The sequence below is a fragment of the Hyalella azteca genome, unplaced genomic scaffold (genome assembly GCF_000764305.2).
Source record: "Hyalella azteca isolate HAZT.00-mixed unplaced genomic scaffold, Hazt_2.0.2 contig2126, whole genome shotgun sequence".
In the NCBI taxonomy this organism is placed as follows: domain Eukaryota; kingdom Metazoa; phylum Arthropoda; class Malacostraca; order Amphipoda; family Hyalellidae; genus Hyalella; species Hyalella azteca.
The window spans coordinates 251,628-257,627 of record NW_025932412.1 but is presented as its reverse complement, the minus strand read 5'-3'; positions in this window follow the sequence as shown (position 1 = coordinate 257,627).

Sequence of the window (6,000 nt, the reverse complement as noted above, 5' to 3'; positions counted from 1 at the left end):
AAAAATTATATGTTAAGGGCGGAAAAACTTTATGCATGGTGCTGTTTCATAATTGATTTAAACCAATTTAATGAATTTTTGATGAAAATTGTGTATTATATTTCTGAGTTTTTTGGGCCGCGGATGTTAGTATTTTTTTAAATAGGCATTTAAATTGTTGATCTGTCCTAATTCTTCTATAGAGATTTCACTTTTTATTTTTGACAGATAATTTTAGGTTTAGGCAGTAAAACAACGACATGTTGAATTTTAAGTTTACCGACTACTGTTGAAGCGACAAGGCTGATTTTTGATAAGATAAGCCAAATAATTAAGCAAATAGTATATTAAATTTGTCCGAGACGTGAACCGGCACTTCTCTGCTCCATTCCCTGTAATCTGAACTGTCCATCCCGATTGACGGTATTATATATTGCAATATTATAAAGCTATGTGATGATATTTTTAGAAAAATAGACTATGAAAATCAGAAGGAAGTTTTTATCCCGGAATTTGAACTTCATAGAAATCGCATCTGCATCTAACACGAGGTGTCTAGTTTCAGTTGCTATCACTCATTGCATTGATGATGCACATAAATCTTCTACAGTAGAATCAGTCAATTAACCGGCATGCAACGTAAATAATGCGTTGAAAACGTCACGTCAGGTCACGTGTGAATCTTTTCGACGTCAAATCTATATATTGTTTGTTATCGTTCCGAATACATCCTATAAATGCTTTGAGAAGAAAAAACAAATAAAAGTTATGGACTAGGTCTATTATACAGATAGCCAAGGGTTTACATGCTTGAGACAACTTAATTAATTTATGTAACAAGCCATTGAAATTATTTAGGAATGAAGGGAACAGTGCATAATAAAACATCCGCTAAATTACTCAGCATTGTACACTTACGTTATATTGAAGTAGCGTATGCAAATTTACTTCAATTCCATAGAGAGAATGCAGCGTCCACGCAAATCCTGTATCACTCAGAACAATGAATGAGTCTTAGTGTCCAAATATTGACACACTTTCTCACCAGCAGCACGAGCATCGAGCAAACGTAGCACCTATACGCCCCTACGAAGGACAAACTGGCTTAGGATGAAACAGACAAGGGACAGTTGTGCATTGGTATTTGGACAATGGCCCTTTCTTTTATCTGAATTTATCATGCGTTTGAGCGAGGCCTGAGTGGACGGTAGGACTGAGGCCACAAGATTGGCGGAGGCAGAGTCCTCACAAAGCCTTACAGAATGGCCTCAGCATCACAGAATGGCCTCAGCATCACAGAATGGCCTCAGCCTCACAGAATGACCTCGGCATCACAGAATGGCCTCAGCCTCACAGAATGGCCTCAGCCTCACAGAATGGCCTCAGCCTCACAGAATGGCCTCAGCCTCACAGAATGGCCTCAGCCTCACAGAATGACCTCAGCCTCACAGAATAGCCTCAGCCTCACAGAATGGCCTCAGCCTCACAGAATGACCTCAGCATCACAGAATGGCCTCATTTGAGGCACAAATACGCGGGGCATGACCTCTTTGGTCGGGCCAAGATATTGAGGCGTGTATGAGCCTCAATAGGGCTTACGGCGATTGAAACATGTTCACAAAGTTGAAAAATTTGAGATGTTTTATTATAGCCTCATAAAGTTACTTAAGTATTTAATTTTAAGTAACTAGCATTTACACTTAATGACGAGAGCGTTATTCTTGAGCGTTGTTCTATATTCTTGAGCGTTATTAGTAAATAATTTGTTGACAATTATTAATCATCTATGCCATCGAATTGAAAAGTATTTATTATTAAGAAAATTATTATTATTAGAAATTATTTCATGGGGATTTAAATTGTCGTTAATTATTATACGCTTTGCAACTATCTCTGCTGCAACGCATGTTCGATACCCTCGGGAAGCTGTGAAAATTCGGCGACGTTCAGAATTGGCCAGAGTTGCAGAATCGGCCTGATGCTTAATTAACGCTGACGTCGCTACACTTCTATGCCGTACTATACAAGCAAAACTTGTATGTAGTTACATTACTGTACACATGATGAATATTTTAGTATTATTGGGAGTATTCTAACGATGAAGAGGTATAAAATACGAGCTACCAAATTCTTTGTGTACTCATAACGCTGTAGACGATAAATTGTTATTTTAATATCGCCCAGCATTTCCAATTCTCCATGTTTTGAAGTAACAGTTGTGTCTATGAATTTGTCCTTGAATGAATTTGTAAAATATTTTAAATAATTTTTTAAATCGAAATTTTTTGCTCCTTAAAATTTTAAATTATTTATGTAAATACAAATTTTTTGTCCTAATGTAGTTATTTCCTTGACGACTTCAAGCCGTTCTAAACTTCCTCTTAGCACCACGGCGACTAAAAGTTTTGGATTCAAGCAACATTATGATGAGCGAGAACTGCTCGCATGTTGCTGGCGTGAAGAGCTTCTTTAGAAGCGCCAGCAAACTGTGCGAGCGAGGAAAAACAAACGCACTGCTACTCAATGTTGACATTTTGTAAACGAATATTTTTGTGTGTGTAGAGTTGTGTGTTATGTTTCAGCTTTATTTAGTTTTGGAAAGCTGAATTCTGAAATGATTACCGCGCAATTTGAGATGTAGATAAAGAAAATGTAACTATGTTTTTTTTTTCACTACCACTACGCAAAATTTAAATCTACCGTAACCTATTTCTCACAACCGTAATATCTAAGGTCCGTAAGCAATATTCTGCCATACAGTACCAGTGTAAACTTGTTTTGTATAAATTTCACCCAAGTTTCCAGCTTTATAAATTGATTTCTTGATCGTCTAAAGGATAAATGTCCTGAAGCCATGACTAATGTTCTAACTTATCTTAGTTCTTTTTGAACCTAATAACTCCAAGCCGCGGCACGGCGCTACAATGGACTCGCTTCTATTGATAATGTAGCAGACGCTCAAAAAATTAAAGGTTCATATTGTCCAAATATTGCCATACATTCTTACCAGCAGCACGAGCAGTGAGCGGACGTAGCACAACGCCCTTTTCCTGGTATAAAATAGATCCTGATGACCCGAAAAGGTGAAAATTACGTCACTAATTTGACAAAGTCTCACTCATTTCTCTGAGTGGAATATTTGAGAAATGTATGCAGAAGGAATAGATATATGTTAAAGATTTGCTACGGTAATGCGGCGCTCTATAATGTTTGTTAAGGAAGTTTTCGCAAGAATTTCATATTGATAAGGTTTGAGTACCTCAGCCTGACTTAGTTTGCTTGTAACTTAAGTGATCTAAAGATGAAAATGACATGAAGATGAAGAACTAATTTTATTAGTTGTCACTAACTAAAGTTGAAACAGAAATTGCAAGCGACACAGGGCGATATTTCCAGTGATTTTGTTGGTTCCTTGTGGGTTCTAATTGAAGCCTCAGTCCTTTGTGATCGCGGTCCCTCCGTAATATTTATTCAGTTCTTTCCTAAAGAAGATGTAATCAGGATTTTCAGAACATTTCAGCGATTTAATTTAGTTTACCTCTCATTTACCATTAATTTATTGCATGGATTTCAAGAAATAATTTCTACACATTATTTGCTGATTTTTGAATTTATTTAAAATCATTTACATACAGTTTCTGCCCTTCTAAGCGTTGTCTCGAATAAAATTTACTTATAAAAAAATGATATTTCACAAAATTGAAGGGTGCCGAATTAAAAAAAAAAACAAAATAAAACTTCGGAAATTGATTTTCCAGAGCAGAAATAACACGATTTTTTATTCATCTAAGATATAACAGTTCCCGAGCTGGAATATCCTGGAGAAGAACTCTACAGTAGACTCGATCCGGACACACAAACGATGAGCGGAAGAACGGAGCCGTAAAAGACTTCCCTGTCACATGCAGAATATAAGCGGCAACTGGTTGACAGCGAGTCTCGGCCGAAGTGGCCGGCATCTGTTAGTCGGGTTGCCAGACAGCTTGGTTGCCAGAGAGTCAAGTCGACAGACAGTTAAGTCGCCAGACAGTCGGATAGCCAGGCAGTCAGGTCGACAGACAGTTAAGTCGCCAGACAGTCAGATTGCCCATCAGACAGTCAGACTGTCAGGTTGCCAGCCTATCAGGTTGCCAGCTGGTCAAGTTGCCATATAGCCAGACTTTGTAATTATAATCCCTGATCGCCGTAGGACGCTGAGTTGACTTTTATGATTGCCTGGCGGACTGACAGGGAAATATCGTCGTCTGTTCTGCCGGAATTGGATGACATTCATAGAGCTTCTGAAGGATGGCGTAATGACGGCGTAGAGTTTTTAGCAGAATGAATTTGGTGCAGAAAGCTGATGTATTTACACGCAAGATGTCAGTATTTCCATGACAGAGTTCATGTTCGAACTAAGACAGGCTTGTGATACTTTGTAAAATATTTGGGCAGTTGTAAATGTTATGCTTACTAAAATAATAGAATAAGAATAAATCTCACGAGTAGCTTTCATATTTTCTAAGCAGATACAAAATTTTTGCAAAACGACATCACAAGATTTTTTTAATTCAGATTTTTTCAACAGTCAACGAGAACGTTCAAACTTCACAGGCAATAATAACAATTATATAATCTAAACATAATTTCTCTTGAATAAGAAATACAGACAAGTATTCAAGATACGAGATCCGTAGCCCAGTCATTGATCGCTTTTTAGAAGAAAGGCACTAAATACCTGATTGATTTCAGTATACAAACTTCCTGATTTATTTTCTCTTTTATTATATTATAATACAAGTTAGCCCGAGCATTACCAGTAGAAACGATCATAAAAGCAATACAACAATCAATAACATAAAAAAGTTTTTCTAAAACGTTAGTAAGAGCTGTCATGTTAAAGTTTCAGTCTAGCCTCAATAGGTTTCAACTCACCAGCAAGCTAAAGGCGTTAAAATTTCAGTCTAGCCTCAATAAGTTTCAACTCATCAGTAAGCTAAAGGCGTTAAAGTTTCAGTCTATCCTCAGTAAGTTTCAACTCGCCAGCAAACTAAAGGCGCTAAAGTTTCAGTCTAGCCTCAATAAGTTTCAACTCATCAGTAAGCTAAAGGCGTTAAAGTTTCAGTCTAGCCTCAATAAGTTGCAGCTCACCAGCAAGCTAAAGGCGCTAAAGTTTCAGTCTAGCCTCAATAAGTTTCAACTCACCAGCAAGCTAAAGGCTTAAAATTTCAGTCTAGCCTCAATAAGTTTCAACTCACCAGCAAGCTATGCAAGTTGTCTTGAATCCATTAATCTTGCAAATTCGAAGAGGAAAATTAATAATAAAATAGTGTATAAATAACCAGAGCCTTTTAATGAATCATAAACTCAATAAAAGTTTATTGATAAATTGGAAAAGCATCATTTTAGCAACCTGATCATACATATAATTATAATTATATCATTAAAGAATAATTATGCCATTAAAGGTAACCATGTTACGTACCGTTGTCTGTGTAAAATTCTTTTCTGTTTCTAAATCGTACGAGTTTATTTCGTTGCCGCATTCACTTAAGTAACAAATAGACACAATTTTCAGTATTATGTAAATGCGTATCAGTTGAAAACTGAATAGGATGCTATTTGTTGGAATTTCAAGTACGTAGCGAAGTTTCGGTTTCGTTCGTTGGCCAAAGAAAATTCTTTTGTATTCGAGCGTCAAGTTCGCGTGGCCACAATTTCTCATAACTTTCCGTGTGAAAATTTACGAGCACATTACCTTTCACAATCTATTCAATCTTTGCCAGCATTTCGTGCGCGTATCGGAATAACAAAGCTCGGTTGCAGCAAATGGATATCTAAGTCGCAGGCTTACGAAGCGATTACGACCTCATTTTACCATTGCCATTGGAAAACGATCCTGCCACGATAGAGCCCTGCGATGTGGTCACGATCTATCGCCTCTAACTGTTATCATTTATAGGATAAATTGTACCAGCAGGATATTAAAGATAGGATATTTGTAGGAACAGTGGCAGCCCGCGGCAGAAAAGAGACCGATGA